The following is a 14,781-nucleotide window of genomic DNA, read 5'->3' on the forward strand; positions in this document are numbered from 1 at the left end:
TTTCTCAAGCCATCGGAGAAGGGACGGGGGGAGGAAGGGGGGAAGAAGGAGAGGAGAGGAAAAAAAGCTCCCAATGTTTCCTTTTTCTTCTCCTCTTCCCTCCCCCCTTCACGCTTCCCCCTCTTAAAAAGGACCCGAATAGAATTTTTCCATGTTGTTATTTTTTAATTACTATTTTTTATTTATTTTTTGTCTTATTGAAGAAGAAGGAGGAAAAGGAGCTTTCCCGCTTTCCCAGCGGCTGGAAGGGGACACGGTCGTTTCAAGAGGCAGCGGCGAGGCTGGTGGCAGCAACTTTTATGCCCGCCGAGGGGACAGACAGACAGACAGACGGGGTGAAACAGTAAGTGCCAGGGGGACTGCAGGGACCCCTTCGCCCGCCCCGTGCGAGACAGCCCGAGAGGGGGGGAAGGGGTGCGGGGGGGAGGTGGGGGGGGGCCGGGCCGGGCAGGGCTGGGCGGGGAGGAGGAGGAGGAGGGAGGTGAGGGAGAGGCGGGCGGCGGGAGCCTTCCCTCCCTCTCTCCCTCCTCCCGCATGCCCTTCTCCGCCGCCCCCTCACCTCCGGAGGAGAGCACCCGCAGCAGACAGGTCGCTGCCCCGGCCCGGGCAAGCTCTGGCCGCCTCCGCAGGTGGTAAGAAACGGGGGTGCCAGGGAGGGGGGGTACGGTACGGCACCGGTACGGGCACCGCGCTCCCCCTACCTGCTGCGGGGCGGCCGGCTGTCCGCAGCGACTCCTGCCTTCCTCTCCTCTTCTTCCTCGTCCCTTCCTTTCTTACCTCCCGATATCCACCTGCCTCTCTCCTCATAAAGGCAGGGAGAGAGCCTTTTGTGCGGGGCAGGGGAGGCAGCTCGCCGCGGGAAGGGATAAACGAGAGACCGAGGGCTGCTTCAGCGCTCCCCGAGCCCGTCTGCCGGGGATGTCTGGGGAGGCTGCTGATAAGCTCCGGCGTGCGCGGCTGCCTTTCTAAACTTAGTAAACAGTGCTGGCTCCGAACAGGCTTTTTTCCACTGCTTAAAATGGTTGAAGGATGCTTTATAAGCCCCGAGGGGCTCCCGAAGAGCTGTTGGAGTTCAGCCTTCAACTTGGAAAAGGTTTAAATTGAGGCAGTTGACAAAATGGAGGGCTGCCGTGGAGTCCAGGAGTGAAGCAAATTGCAAATTGTTAACCTGGTTATTGCGCTCGTGTAAAACTCCGGGCTCCGTGGCCGGTGCCAGGATGCAGCCTGGCAGAGAGAGAGGTACCTTCTCCTGACTTGGTGGTTTATTTCCCCCTCTTAGAAGCGACGGGGATGAGGAGTTGAGCGCACATCAGTGCGTGCAGAACAAGGTGTATGGGATGTGCCTATTGCAAAGCCTGACCAATGGTAGGATATTTCAGGGGCAAAAAATATTTGGTTACATGTTAGATGGGAGGCTGTTTGGGTTTGTTTGTTTGTTGTTTTTTGTTTTTTGGTTGGTTTTGTTTGGGTTTTTTTATTTTATTTTTTTAAGAGAAGCCTGGAGATTTAACTTTCTTTTACTGTAGTTTCAATTGATTGGAATAGAAAATCGATCCTTCAGTTTTCCTTCGAGTAAAGGGTGTAGTCATAGCAAGTTGTATTGTCTGACCTATGACTTTTTTTTTTTTTTTTCCAAACATTCGGCGTATACCCAGCAGAATAAATAGTGCTCGTTTTGAAAGCTAAAAGCAGACTGAACTGTTTCTCCATGTCAGGATGTGTGTTGGGGTTCTGAAAAGAAAAAACCCCAACCAAAACCCCAAAAATGATTTTGTAATCCTTGCTTTAAGATTTATGCTATTCCTGGCAGTGTGTGGTTTGGTAGATACAGCGTTTACGAAGTCGCAACTGACCAAACAGGAGTTGGTTTAGACTCTTCTTGTGTTTTGAGGGGAGGTGGAAAAATAGTAAGTCTTAATTTCTTTTTATGGTGTTCATCCCACTGCCCATTGGAGATTGAAGCATTCATCACAGTTGTTTATGTTGGTTGTCTGGGGGTTTCTATTTGAATGTGGAACAAGTATGCAGTAGGGGGGTGTACATGTATTTTTAGCTTTAATTTTTAATGACAAAACATACAAATAATAGTGATATTCAAAATTGAATCCTGTATTTAATGAGTCATGTTTAATATTTTTAGGAAGGAATCAATAAAAAATGTCTGAGGTGTAATAAATTCTGGTCTTTATGCTTGTTCAATATAATAGAGCTTCAGTGTATCTTAATACACAACTTCAAAATCTGTGCTTTAAATGAACAAGTAAGTAAAAGCAGCAAAGTAGGTGCCAGTTCCTGTGCCAATTAGATGCGGTAGCTGCAAAATACTGTATGGCTTGATACATTTGCAAAGGTCCAGAAAGCTCAACCAAGGATTTAAAAACACAGCACCTTGTATAAAGATACATAAATACAGTCCTGCTCCAGTAGGTCTGGTTTTGTTCACTACCTAAGCAGATACTGGAACAAAATCACACTAGGAAGACATCTGTAGGAGAAACTGAGCTAAGTTTATCCCTGTTTCTGCAAAATGTGCGCTGTTCTTCCAGCAAAGTCAGCTCGCCTGGCAGGGATGTTTGCTTTTAACTAGAATAGCTGCAACTGCCCATAGGAACGGTACCAGCAGAAGCTGTGCAGGAATGTGTTAAATGGATTTCACTAGGAGCTCTGTCTCCCAAGCCAGGGCCGGCTCCTCTGGGGTCTGCGCCAGCCCTCAGCCCGTGGGAGGAGTTGTGGTTGTATGTGCCATGTGCCCGTGCACCTTCCTTGGCAAAATGACTCTGCCTTGGGAGTCCTGTGCCTCTGTATTTGCAGCTGGCAGCTGGCGATGGGGCTGATGAAGTCATGCAGAGTTTCTAGAGATTGGATGGTGGGGACGGGTCAGCTGCTCTTCTGCCTTGAAGATAAGTGATTCACAGAGGCCTTAAGAAGCCTTTGGAGGGTGAATTCAGGCTCTCTTCTATACCTCTGCAAGAAATACTGAGTAGGCAAGTTAGCAGTTGATTTCTCTTTCCTGCATTGGTCTTCAAGTGAGCTCTGCTCTAATGCGTTGTGTGGCAAGAGCTGTGGGCAGGGTGAAGGCCTTGCTCAGACACCTGTCTTTACAAAGTTTGATGCCTTAACCTCCAGACCTCTTCAGGAATAGTCACTGTTTTCAAAGTAACATTTTTCCAAGAAATACAGTAAGCACAGCTGAAGCCTTTTTTCCCCTCAAGAAAAATGGAGGCAGGGTGATAGCTTGCACTTCATAGTGCGTCTGTTGAATTTTTTCTATGAGTTTTTTTTGGTTGGTTGGTTTTTTTTTTAATCACAGATATTCTTCAAGTGCTGACAGTCCTTAATAGCCAGATGGCATAGAGTAGTTGCTGTCAAAGGATGAGGTGTGGAAGGACTGGCACATCCCTTCCTTTTTCTTTTTTCCCTTTTGTTTCACCCCTAGGAAGAAACCTGGGGTTTGCCTGTGAATTCTGTGAATCTGTTTTTACAGATTTGTTGTTATGCTGATCAAATGACTAACCCTTGCAGTCTTGTAACATTTTTTCTGTACTTCTGTATAGTACATCCATGATTATTTAAGAAGAATTATAGAGATGCTCGTTTTCTGGCTAAGAGGGAAACAGCCATGTCCCTGATGCTTTGAATGATGCATTCACTGTCCCTACAGTTTCTTCCATCCAGATTTAGTTTAGTGACATGAAGGGTTTCTGTAGAATATTTTAAATATCAGTAACTACATATCACATCAGTATTGGTAATACTTCTCTGATTTGTGTGGCATCCTTAATAAACAAAGGGTAATGTGATGTTCTGTGTATTACATGCATGGCCTCTATTTTCTACATGATTCAGATACCATAGGTGATGAGTGGCTTGGTGATGTGTATCAGGATGTCTGTCTGGACTAAAGACAGGCAATAACTGAAGAACAGGAGTCATTCAGGTGAAGGTTAAGCAAACACTGTAACTTCAGGCTACTTCCCAGTGGTTATTTGGGAAACTTTATCCTCAGGGTTTTCTTTATCACTGTATAATACTACCACCATCCTGATGCCAAAGCTAATTGAGATAAAACTGGCTCTGGAGGAAGGCTCAGAGGCTGAGATGCTAGGTGCTGCTTCTGTGTTGCTTGTCAGCCATGAATAGCCATGGGAACAGAGAAGTTCATGTCAATACTTCCCTCCTTTGCCAGACCTGATCTTTAGATTGGTACTAGCTTGGTAGCTCCAAGTAAGTAATCTCCATTAAAGTTTTTCTGTAACTTCCCATAACACTCGATGGAAGCCCAAAATATACGATAATGTTAAAGTTTTGCATCTTAGCCCTCAGAGTTTGCATAGTTTTCATTGGCACAGTTCTTGTTTTGCTTATGGATAGGGCCTGTTGGTATCTATCGTGGTCTCCAGTGAAGATGATGTTGGCCACCAGTGATTTACTATGCCTTGGCGATCAAAGAAAATCTGTATCTAGGGTGTGTGTATGGAGGATGAGAGGGAAGATGGGCATGAGTTCAAGGCCTTGTGTTTCCTTTTGCTGTGCTATGTGGTCTGCTGCTGAGCCAAGACTGACCTACTCGGAGTTGGCTCTGGGAAGGCTGGCAGCTTTCCATGTTGTGTCCCTACAAAATGCTCCAGCAGCTGAAAAAGAAACACAAATTAATAATTGGGCAGGGTAGGAAAGAGGGGAAAGATTGTTGCCTCAGTGATGGGAGGTTTCCTGTGGGGCTGTAGGGATGCAGAATGATCTCTTCTGCCACAGACCTTCCTCAGCTCCTATGCTGCTGCTTTTCTGCGTCTGCACTGTTTGAAGCTGTAAAGTTTGTGCCACGTGAATATATGAAAGGAACTGATGAAACAAGGTCTGTCTTTGTGAGGAAGTTAGTTATCTCTGCTCTGTCTTGGTCACAATGTGGGCTATACATTGCCAGTAACTTATACAGCTTCTCTTTAGTGTGGTCTTGGATCTAGTTTTGCCCATGGTAGTACAAGTCTTTATCCCATTTCTCAGTAATTAGGATCAGTTCCTTGCATGAACCTCCTCAGGTAAATTTGTGCTCTCTTTTGGTTTCAAGCTTAAGTTACAAACTTCTGTCACTTGTTTAGCAAATAAAGCTACCCAAGAGGAGGTGTGCAGAAGCTTTCATCAGTTGAGAATAAATGTAATTTTTTGTCTCCTGCAAGATCTTTTTACTTGCTATCCAGAATGATAGTCTCCTAAAGTATTATCAAAGATTTTCAATATAAAACAATAACTGTGTTCCATTACATAAATTTTGCAGACAACTATGATGTGTGGTTTTTAATATTGTGACTAAACCAGTGTTACCCATTTTCATTGTGTTCTACTATAAAAATTTGTGAATTGAGCCAGTTTGTTGACGAAATGATAAATCAGTGGCTTCTGCAAATACTCTCTTTTTAGACATCCTTGCCTGCTTATCTAATGTTTTTTATATTACTGAAGGGATTGTGGGAGGCAAAAAGATGGGTCTGAGTATGTAATGTAGCAACAATGGAATGAGAACTTTACAGGGAGCATAAAACGAGGAGGACAACAGAGACTAATTGTGTGAAATTCCTTTTATGCACACGTTCTTGAGTTTGAATAACTAGTATGTATTCAGCCTGCTGGATTAGGCAGCTTTGGCTCTGCATGTGTAGCATAGATGTTGCTCTCAAAATAGGAGAGCAACTCTCCCTCCCCTCACACGATTCCAGATAAAATTTATTCAGTACTGCATTTTTCTTCTACTGAACCCTTAATAAAGCATGTTTGAAGGCTCAATCTTGAGGATACAAACACCACTCTTTTAACAGTCTGAGTGTTGCTTTTGCTTCCTGATTGCTAGCTGTAAGAATCATTCACACCAGACTTAAAAGTCTCAAATCCCATGTTAGGACTTGGGTTTCTATCTGCACGATTGTACTTGAAAAGGGGTGACTTTCTCAGTATTGTGTATTTCACTAAGTTTATACAGTCCCTTTAGGATGGAAGCCAGTTATGTTCCATTTACATGCAAAGATTCTGAACTATATTTCAGTTTTCTCTCAACGTGCCATCCTGCTTCTGAAATGAGCCTTAATTGTAAAGGTGAGTTGTGAGGACCAAGAATGTGTTTGCCTAAAGAACACGCATGAGATTACTTTCCAGTCATTGTAGTAATGCTGTGTGGAATAAGAATAGCACCTACTGTCTATACAGTTCTCACAAGTATTTTGTTACAGGTAAGAACCTGCTTAGGTGTTGGGATTTTATATCTTCTTTCTTTAAATATTATGCTTGGGATTTGTCTTTTCTCTTATTTTCCAGCTCTGCTGTACCAGAGTTTCATGGGAGTCTGTTTGAATTCTTGAAAACTGGGAGGGAAGAGAGCTAGAGGGGGAAGGAACTTTGTGTTACATGTGTCTTCCAACCTCCTAAATATTTAGAAGTGCCTTTCTAAAATACAAGAATTTAAGTATATGCCTCTTACTGGGAACACGTTGGGAGAAAACAGAAAGAACTTTGTCACTGTTTCACCAAAAGTTCATAAAGCTTTGCCAGTTTTCAAGCAAGGGTGAAGACTATTCCATCAAAAAAACACAACAGTAATCTTAGTCCATTGGGTGGGCATGTTAGGTCCAGGTAAGTCTTGGAAGTATGCACTTGATTGAATCCAGCTCAGCAGAAAGCAAATGGTGTCATCAGTTTATTAGGGCTCTCTCTGCCTGCCCCAAATCCCTGGGTGCAAGCAGATATGCTGCAAATTGAGTGTAGGGTTTGAAAATCTCTCTTCTGAGACTTCTGAGAACTCTTTGGAGTTCTACGTTGACGGCAAATCATAGCAGCAGGACCCAGTATCTTCTTCCTCTCTCTTCAAAGCTAAACCCAGGTTGTTTCACTTTCTTAAAAGCTCTCAGGGTTTATATAGCAGGTGCTCTGAGGCCTTACTGAGGAGAGGTGGTTAACAGTGACTAGTCTGTATGTTCATAATTCTGTATATGTGGAAGAGGGGGCAGCTGGAGGCAGGCAGGCCTCCTGTTGGGGTCTGGTAAAAGCATAATCTTGATAGCTTATAGGAGACCTATTTAGGGCATACATAGACAATCTCATAAAGCTGCTTGTACTTTCTCCTTCTACCTCATGTGTTACTCAGCATCACCCTTTTTTTTTTTTTTTTTTTGCTTTGATTGTTACTGCATGTAACTTCCCAGCTGAACATGCATGGTAATGTATTTGCCCTGGTCTCTTGTGAGTGGAACAAGCACTCCTCTTCAGCTGCTGAAAATTCATGGCTTTTCATGGCTGACACATTGTGAGCGTGTTGTCACCTTCTCACTCCTCCACTCTGCTTGTTAGGAGATCTGTGTCTGCATACCACCCATTTGACAGAGCCTCTCTGTGGCTCAGCCCGTCTGCTGTGATGTCCAGGTGGACATCAACAAAGGAAGGACATGGAGCTCTTGGAGTGAGTCCAGAGGAGGGTGATAGAGATGATCAGAGAGCTGGAAGCACCTCTCCTATGCATACAGGCTGGGAATGTTGGGTTTTTTCAGCCTGGAGAAGAGAAGGCTTTGAGAAGACCTTGTAGTGGCCTTCCTGAAGGAGGTGGACAAGAAAATTGGGAGGGACTTTCTACAAGAGCATGTAGCAATAGGAAGAGGGGTAATGGCTTTAAACCAGAACAGGGTAGATTTAGATTAGGTATTAGGAAGAATTGTTTTAGTGTAAAGTTGGTGAGACACTGGCACAAGTTGCCCAGGGAAGTTGTGTATGCCCCATCCCTGGAAGTGTTCAGGTCCAGGTTGGATGGGACTGTGAGCAACCTGGTCTAGTGGGAGGTGTCCCTGCCTATGGCAAGGGAGTTGGAACTCAATGATCTTTAAGGTCCCTTCCAACCTAATCCATTCTGTGAAGATTCTATTTGAAGATGCCTGAAAAAACTGTTCGTCCAGCCCAGACATGATAGTATGAGTACCCCATTTGTCGCCTGTTTCTTCTTAAAATACTGTGAAAGGAAGTTAACTCCTTCAAGTATAAAAGGAACTGTAATATAAGTGCAAATCTCCTGGGGACTAGACAAAAAAGTGAATGAAAGTGTTGAAATACGGACACATACTTAACTGTCATTGCATGTTTTGCCTAAATACTCTTTCTGCCCCCTCGTATTTACAGGACTCCAATCTTTTTTCTCCAATTGAGGCTTGTGTGACTCGCCTACAGGTGTGACCTGTTCTGGAACGAGGAAGTGTGTAGTGTCTTTTCCCCTGCTGCCTGATGTATGGTTAAATCTATAGAAAACTGTGGAGGAAGCTCAGGAATGCTGTTCCTCTGACATCCTTCTGCAAATACAAGCTATTAATGACCATTGCCTTTCATGGGCAAAAAAAAGTACTGGCAATTCCTTTGTGCACTTTATTTAATGGCGCAAGAAGCGAGCACATTAGCTATTTTTATTCTAATGCCCAGACATAAGCCAGTATGGCAAAGTGGCTATGAAATGTCTGCAGAGCTAAGTGAAAATACAGCTGCCATTTAAAACAAAATTTTTTAGTTACAGGATTTTGAGGAGGTTCAACCAATCATCATCTAATCTTTCTAATTGAGCTGTGGTGAGGATTTTCAAGATTTGGAGTTAAAATAGGCAGAATGTGCTTTTCAGTTGCTGACTTTGGCTACTGTTTCAGTTGACCATAAGGAGGTAATGCAATAGGGGAGGTGGGAGGGGGGGAACATTCAGGTTAAAGGTTCAGGTCTTGTCCTTTCAGGAAGCTTTGGGACTATCTGTTCTTACATGCTGCTTGGTGGCAAGCAGACAAAAAAAGACGAGTGCAGTGACACTGTTAGCAAATGCTAGCTCAGAGAGCAACAGTGTTTGTTTTGGGAATTTTTGAAGGCTGCCAAGTCCTTCGATGGTGTTTTTTTTCTCTTTTTTTCCTTCTTCCCCTTTTTCCTTGAAGAGGCTGTATACTTTGGCAGAAACATGGCTTCCATGCCTTGGTGAATAATTTTTTTAAAAAATTTCAGGATGGTGTTGATGATTTAAGTCTTTGAATATTTCAAAGCCAAGAATTGATGTTATGGATTACCTTGGAAAGGATGTTGAACATTTGAATTTCTTGTGCAAGTGCTCAGTAAATAGTTATACCTTGGTATGTACATGTGTGGTATCCAGTTCAATTTTGGTTTAAAAAAACCCAAACATGATAGAATTCTAATAATAGATTCTATTAAAAAAAATCACTTAATATTGCACTTTTCCTGAGCTGGAACCTGTGTGATACTGGAGTATATATTCAGCAGTAGCATAACTTAGTTAAGAAAAGATACATAACAATATAAAATACTCTTAGAAAAATCTTGTTATATCCACCACAGTGAGATATTTCTACTGAGTGCTTACTATTTGGCTCAGCTACTGATACTTCTTTTCTGTACAGTCAAGCATTATTCTTAGTTAGCTATTCATCACTTACCTATTTTTTCTGTTTACATTGGCAGGGTGGGAATCTAGAAGCATAACTTCCTACTGGAAAGGTCTTTCCCTTTCTAATATCAGTTGTTATACATCAAAGCCCAGCAGGAGAAGTCTACCAATTTGTAGAAAATAGCATTACTTTTTTTGTATGCGTAGAGTGGGATGGGCATCAAATAATCAGCTGTTTTTCAGATATAATGAAGGTTAATTAATTCAAGCATGAATCTTTCAGCTTCTTAACCAGCAGTAAGATAGGCTTTTTTGAACTCAGAATTCTGCAGAATTAGTTCCAATTTATGTTTAAGTGACTAACTTGAAATGCAGTACTATCTTTTGATGTCATACCATCTTCAGCTTTTTTGGAGCTGAGGTTTTGAACAGTAGGTCCAGTTTCAAAAGTTGTGCAGTATTAGGGTCAACTTTTGTCATTATAGAAATACTAATAAAGGGGGATGTGCATAAAGAACAGAACTGGAGACAGAGAAAGAAGAGTAATAATGGAAAAGTAGTATTGATCAGGTGTTGGGAAAATATACCATATGGGCTAAATAAAAGGAGAGAAAAAAAGCAGAATCGACAGAGATGAAAAATGTTTTATAAAAGGAAGAGAAGTTTTGCGTTAGTTGCACATGAAAATGAGCTTTCTACATCACAGAAAATGTAGTTCTAACATGACAACAACATAGGATCATCGTACTTTGACTAGTAATTCTAAGCTTATTGTAGTGGATAATGAGTTGTTTTCAGTGTATATAAGGAAAAGCCATTTGACAGGCTGTCTAAATCTAGTTATAAGGAGTACATGGAAAGGTGTGGCTTCCAGTGGATTTATAGTAGTAAATACTATGTGTGCATTTAGAAAATATCTTCTAAAGATTGATGAAAAGTAATGAGTTCTGAGTGTTGTCTTTCCGAGTCTCTTTTGTTTTATAATTCCTATTTTGTTTTATAATAACTGAAGATACCTGCTAAAAACTGGAAATGCTGGGTTAGAATATGTGGTGGCTGTTGGGAGAACATTGCATGGGCTTGCAAACGTGATCTTTGTGGATAGGCATCTGTATATATTTAAGAATGAGTTTCTTTTAAAATGTTGCACTGCAGACCATGTTGGAAAGTTGTAAGGTTCAGAGACTTAGTCTTCAAATGGCATGCTCCTGAGTCCAGGTAAAGATGTATCTTTCAATGCAAGTGAGAGGGTGGGAAGGAGAAGGGAAAATGATCTGTCCCAACACTTCTGTTGTGAGTTGCCTTTTTTATTTCATGCTATTAGTTATGTATTGTTGCCTTTTTAGTACTGGGTATGTCTGTAGCTATTCTAGATGTAAGAGAATACACCTTTATCTTGGAAAAAACCCAAAAAAACAGGTAGCAATTTTTGTGTTCACTTCTTGTATGTGTCCATTTTAAGAGGCAGGTATCCTCTACCAGAGTTGCAGGTACAAATATACCAGATTCCCAGGTCCCTGCTGCTTGTCTTCTAACATTTTTGGGTCATAATACGAGTTGCTAATGGTGTAGGTGCTTTGTAAGCATGACTAGGCAGTGCCACAATGCAAGGCAAGGCAAGGCAAGGCAGAAGAACAGTAGTCTAAAGGCTATTGACAAAGTGTCTTTTTCCAGCTGTGCTAGTAAAAAAGGTTACTGAATCCAGCTGCTTGATGCAGCCCTTCTGCCTCTGGCTGCTGACCTGAGTTGTCTGCTTGGAGTAGTTTTTATGACTGTTCATACTTCACTTGAGGCCGTATCAGAGAATGAGCTCACAAGTAGCCTACTCAGCTGTTTGAGCTAACAAGTTTTTGTGTTTGAAGCAGACCAGAAATCTGTTGTCCTATTTGCTCCATAGGCTTTAAGTTGGTATTTGCTCCACGCCAGACCTGAAATTCCCTGCCTCTTTGACACAAAGCCTCAGAAATAAAGTACTCTGTAGACCACTCTCTGCTTTCTCCTGTGTTCTGCCCAATTTGCTATTACCCTTGTTGAGCAAAAGAAATCATTTCAGTGGCAGTAAAAGCAAAACGGGAGAAAATCAGTGTGGATCCACAGAAACTGGTGGAACTCTCAGGTTTGTGCAACATAGCATTCATTTTTATGGAAGGTGAGAAGACTAAATATTCACCGTTACTGTCATTCTTTTTTTTTGTCTTCCCAGACACTGTCATTGCAAATTCACTCTTAAAGTGGATCTCAGGATTTCACAGTGAGCCAGAGCTGGGAACCAGAAACGGCTGAAACTTGTTTGGATGTGGTTTACTGATGTGTTTATTTATTCTGCTTGCTTGTCAGTTAGTTTGTGAGTATTTAGTTCATTGCATCACTGAATTAACATGTGAGCTGGCAAAAGGGACAGAATTGCTCTGTGGTAGCCCTGACTAGCTTGTTTTAAGCTGTCTTGGAGTGTACTCCCTCAGTCTGCCTTCTCATTTGGGGGTTTGTGTGCAAGGCTCCAACACAGCAGTTCTTGGAGCAGCCACAGGTATGATGGGATCTGCCTCCTGCTCACAGGTCTGCCTGTTGAGGAGTAGGAATAGGCTTTTACTAGCCAGGTCTGCGGAAGCAAAAAAAATATTTCCTCTTGTTCCAGAGACTGCTTTTTTTGCCCTTGTTTGGGGGTTTCCTGTGCACTTGGCTCACAAGCCAAGTAATGAGTTGGAGTTACCTGTGTCTTGCACTGCAGGTAAGCCAGCTGAAGCTCATGTTATGCTGATACCATCTTCATCCTCTTGGGATCCTGCCTAGAATACCAAGGGATTTTTTGACATTTGGAGGAATTCCTTTCCAAGCTTGTCTTCTACAAAGGCAGCAAGAAGGGTATTCATTACATGGATCTGCCCACTGGAAACTGAGTCTGGAACAATCAATGCAAGTAGCATTCAAGTTGGGTTAGATTGGGTTTGCTTGGCTGCCTGGAGCTCCAAGCGCTTTGTGCTCCCTTGGAAACTCTTGCTTGTCTGCTACCTGAGAAGCTTAGAACTTGCGTTCTGTGAAGGTGTTTTTCCTTTAAAATAATGGTAGAACATATGTGTGTGTATGGATACATAGTTTGTTTATATCTATATATACATTAATGCACACATTATGTATATGTATGTACAGGCTCTGTCCAGAACAGCTTATTTCTTACAAAGCTTTCACTGAAAGTGATTTTCCAATGTTTTATATGATAAGAAAAGCCATTAATTAGCCAGTGAAGCAAAACAACCTTGCAGATAAAGCTTTCTGGGCTGTGTTTATGTATAATGAATGGAGAAGATCTGGAAGCATGGTCTTCATGGAACATGTACTATGCAGTTTTAGTGATAACAGTTTTTTGAAGTAGGCAGATAACTTTTGTACATTCATAGCTTATGATTTATCTGCTTGAATATGTTTGTGATTTCTGATTATTACTTGGTCTTTCGAAAGGAAATTGAAACGACCCTAATCCTTTTTAGTTAAAAACTTGAAAGCATTTGTTTGATATCATATTCATCTGGTAAGATGAAAAATCTCCATTCCCCTTGGAGAACAGATAGCTAGTAGTGTCTGTTTTATTTTTACCATGATGTTTGGTGTTTTTTTTTAATTTTCACCTCAATATAAATGGTACCAATGTCTTCAGAGTCATCACCTGGAATCCTCATTTTCCTCACTTGTTAATTGCTTGTGCCATCCCTGCCCTCTGTCTAGCAGAGGTCTTGACTATACCTACAGCTCCCTTGAGCATTCCCATTCCTCTTCAGAGGGTTCTTCTGACTTTCTTTTAGTATTAACACTGTGGGTTTTGTAATCTCAAATTTGTCTGGGTTTTTTTAATCTTCTTTGCATCTCCTTTGACTAATGGTGTGCTGATACCATCTTCATCCTCTTAGGGTCCTGCCTAGAATACCAAGGTTCTGCTACTTCAGCTGGAGCTCTACTGAGCTGCTTGCGTTGCTCTGGTGCAGTGGTATCTGCACTGGAAGAGATGGTGTTGCAGAAGATGATGTATAAGGCAGAGAGGAATACAGAGCATCCTACTGACAAACTGTTGTCCCTACAGCATGTCTATACTGGTGTTGTTCTTGGTGGCATTTTGGCAACTGAGGGCTTTTGTCAGTTAGGGAAGAGACTTTTTCTTTTCCAGACCGCACAGATTGAGTTTTGCTGACTTGTATGAAACTTGCCTGTGGGTTTGTATAAACAAATTAACCAAAGTAGCCTGTCTGTCAAAAAATCCCTGTGCTCCCTTGGAAACTCTTGCTTTTCTGACACCTGAGAAGCTTAGAACTTGAGTTCTACAGGGGTGCTCTTCCTTCAAAACAATGGCAGAATCTTCAGCTAGGTGTAAAGCTAAATAATTAACCTAGGAAGCGGTTAATTTCCAATAGCTTTGCTCAATGTTTTTTCTATCAACAAAGACAACAATTTATCTTTTTTTTTTAGACTGCTGTTTCTCAGATTTTTCCATTTCCTCAGTATTGAGGAATGGCTGTGTGCGTATGGTTTCAAATACTATGTTTATCTTAAAATTTAAATTCCTTGGAACCTCTTGTTATGGATTACAAAATGGACTTTCTACTAAGTCTACCTGAAATTCCTTTAAACAATTGAGTTGAAATGCTCGAAGTCACGTGGGCAAGTTTAATGGTGGGCTTGGTCAGATAGAGAAGGATGGTTCTGTGTCTTTCCTCATTTCTTGCCTTATGCTTTATGCCAGTCATCAGGTCTGCCAGAGATTCTGTGTGGCTACTTTTAAATCAGTTTTTCTAGTACTGAAGTTCAGTAATTATTTTTTTCCTTCTATTATTCTTCTTTCTGTACCTATAGGATGTTTGACAAACACTTTATACGTATGCTGGAACAGCTCGCTTTAAGGAGCATTACATATTTCTGCTATCTGGTCAGCCCTTACATTCTTTAATTTCCTCATAAATCTTGAGGACACAGTGGCTTACTGTTAGTTAATCTATTTTATTTTTTCTTCTCTTCTTTTACATGTGAATCCCCCATCTTTGTATATCTCAGTCTTATCTTTTGCCAGCATCCTGTGTGGGAAAGGCTTTTGCAAAGAAACCTAAATTTGCTTTCTCAGCTATCATTATCTTGTTGTTAGTATCCAATTTAATTACACCCTTCCATTTTCATGCTCCAGCTCTTAGGATTTTTCCTATTATTTTGGTATGTTATTCCAAGCTGATACTCTTTAGGAGAGTACAGCTTTTTTTATATTATCATTATTATCTGCTGTCATTTATTCTGCTTTCTGTTTCTTTACCCAGGCTTGGATTCACATTTTTCTGGGATGTGCTCATTTGGCCTGCGTAACCTCACGAAAATGTTACCATTTAAACATAATGACTCTTTTCTTC

General features: G+C 41.6%; 1 protein-coding gene across 5 annotated transcripts in view; it reads left to right on the plus strand.

The window, feature by feature from the left end:
- Positions 1–455: 455 nt before the first annotated feature.
- The window catches only part of DUSP16 (dual specificity phosphatase 16), a 68,995-nt gene continuing 54,669 nt past the window's right edge, over positions 456–14,781 (plus strand). For 2 of the 5 annotated variants that reach the window (XM_030444137.1, XM_030444131.1), the window contains exon 1: positions 507–632. The gene's annotated coding sequence lies outside the window, so the exon portion shown is untranslated. Of the gene's footprint in view, positions 633–1,282; positions 1,366–14,781 lie in introns of those variants that run through there. The other 3 variants (XM_030444122.1, XM_030444148.1, XM_030444156.1) reach the window with 3 other exon arrangements.

Source organism: Calypte anna, chromosome 1 (genome assembly GCF_003957555.1).
Source record: "Calypte anna isolate BGI_N300 chromosome 1, bCalAnn1_v1.p, whole genome shotgun sequence".
Classification (NCBI taxonomy): domain Eukaryota; kingdom Metazoa; phylum Chordata; class Aves; order Apodiformes; family Trochilidae; genus Calypte; species Calypte anna.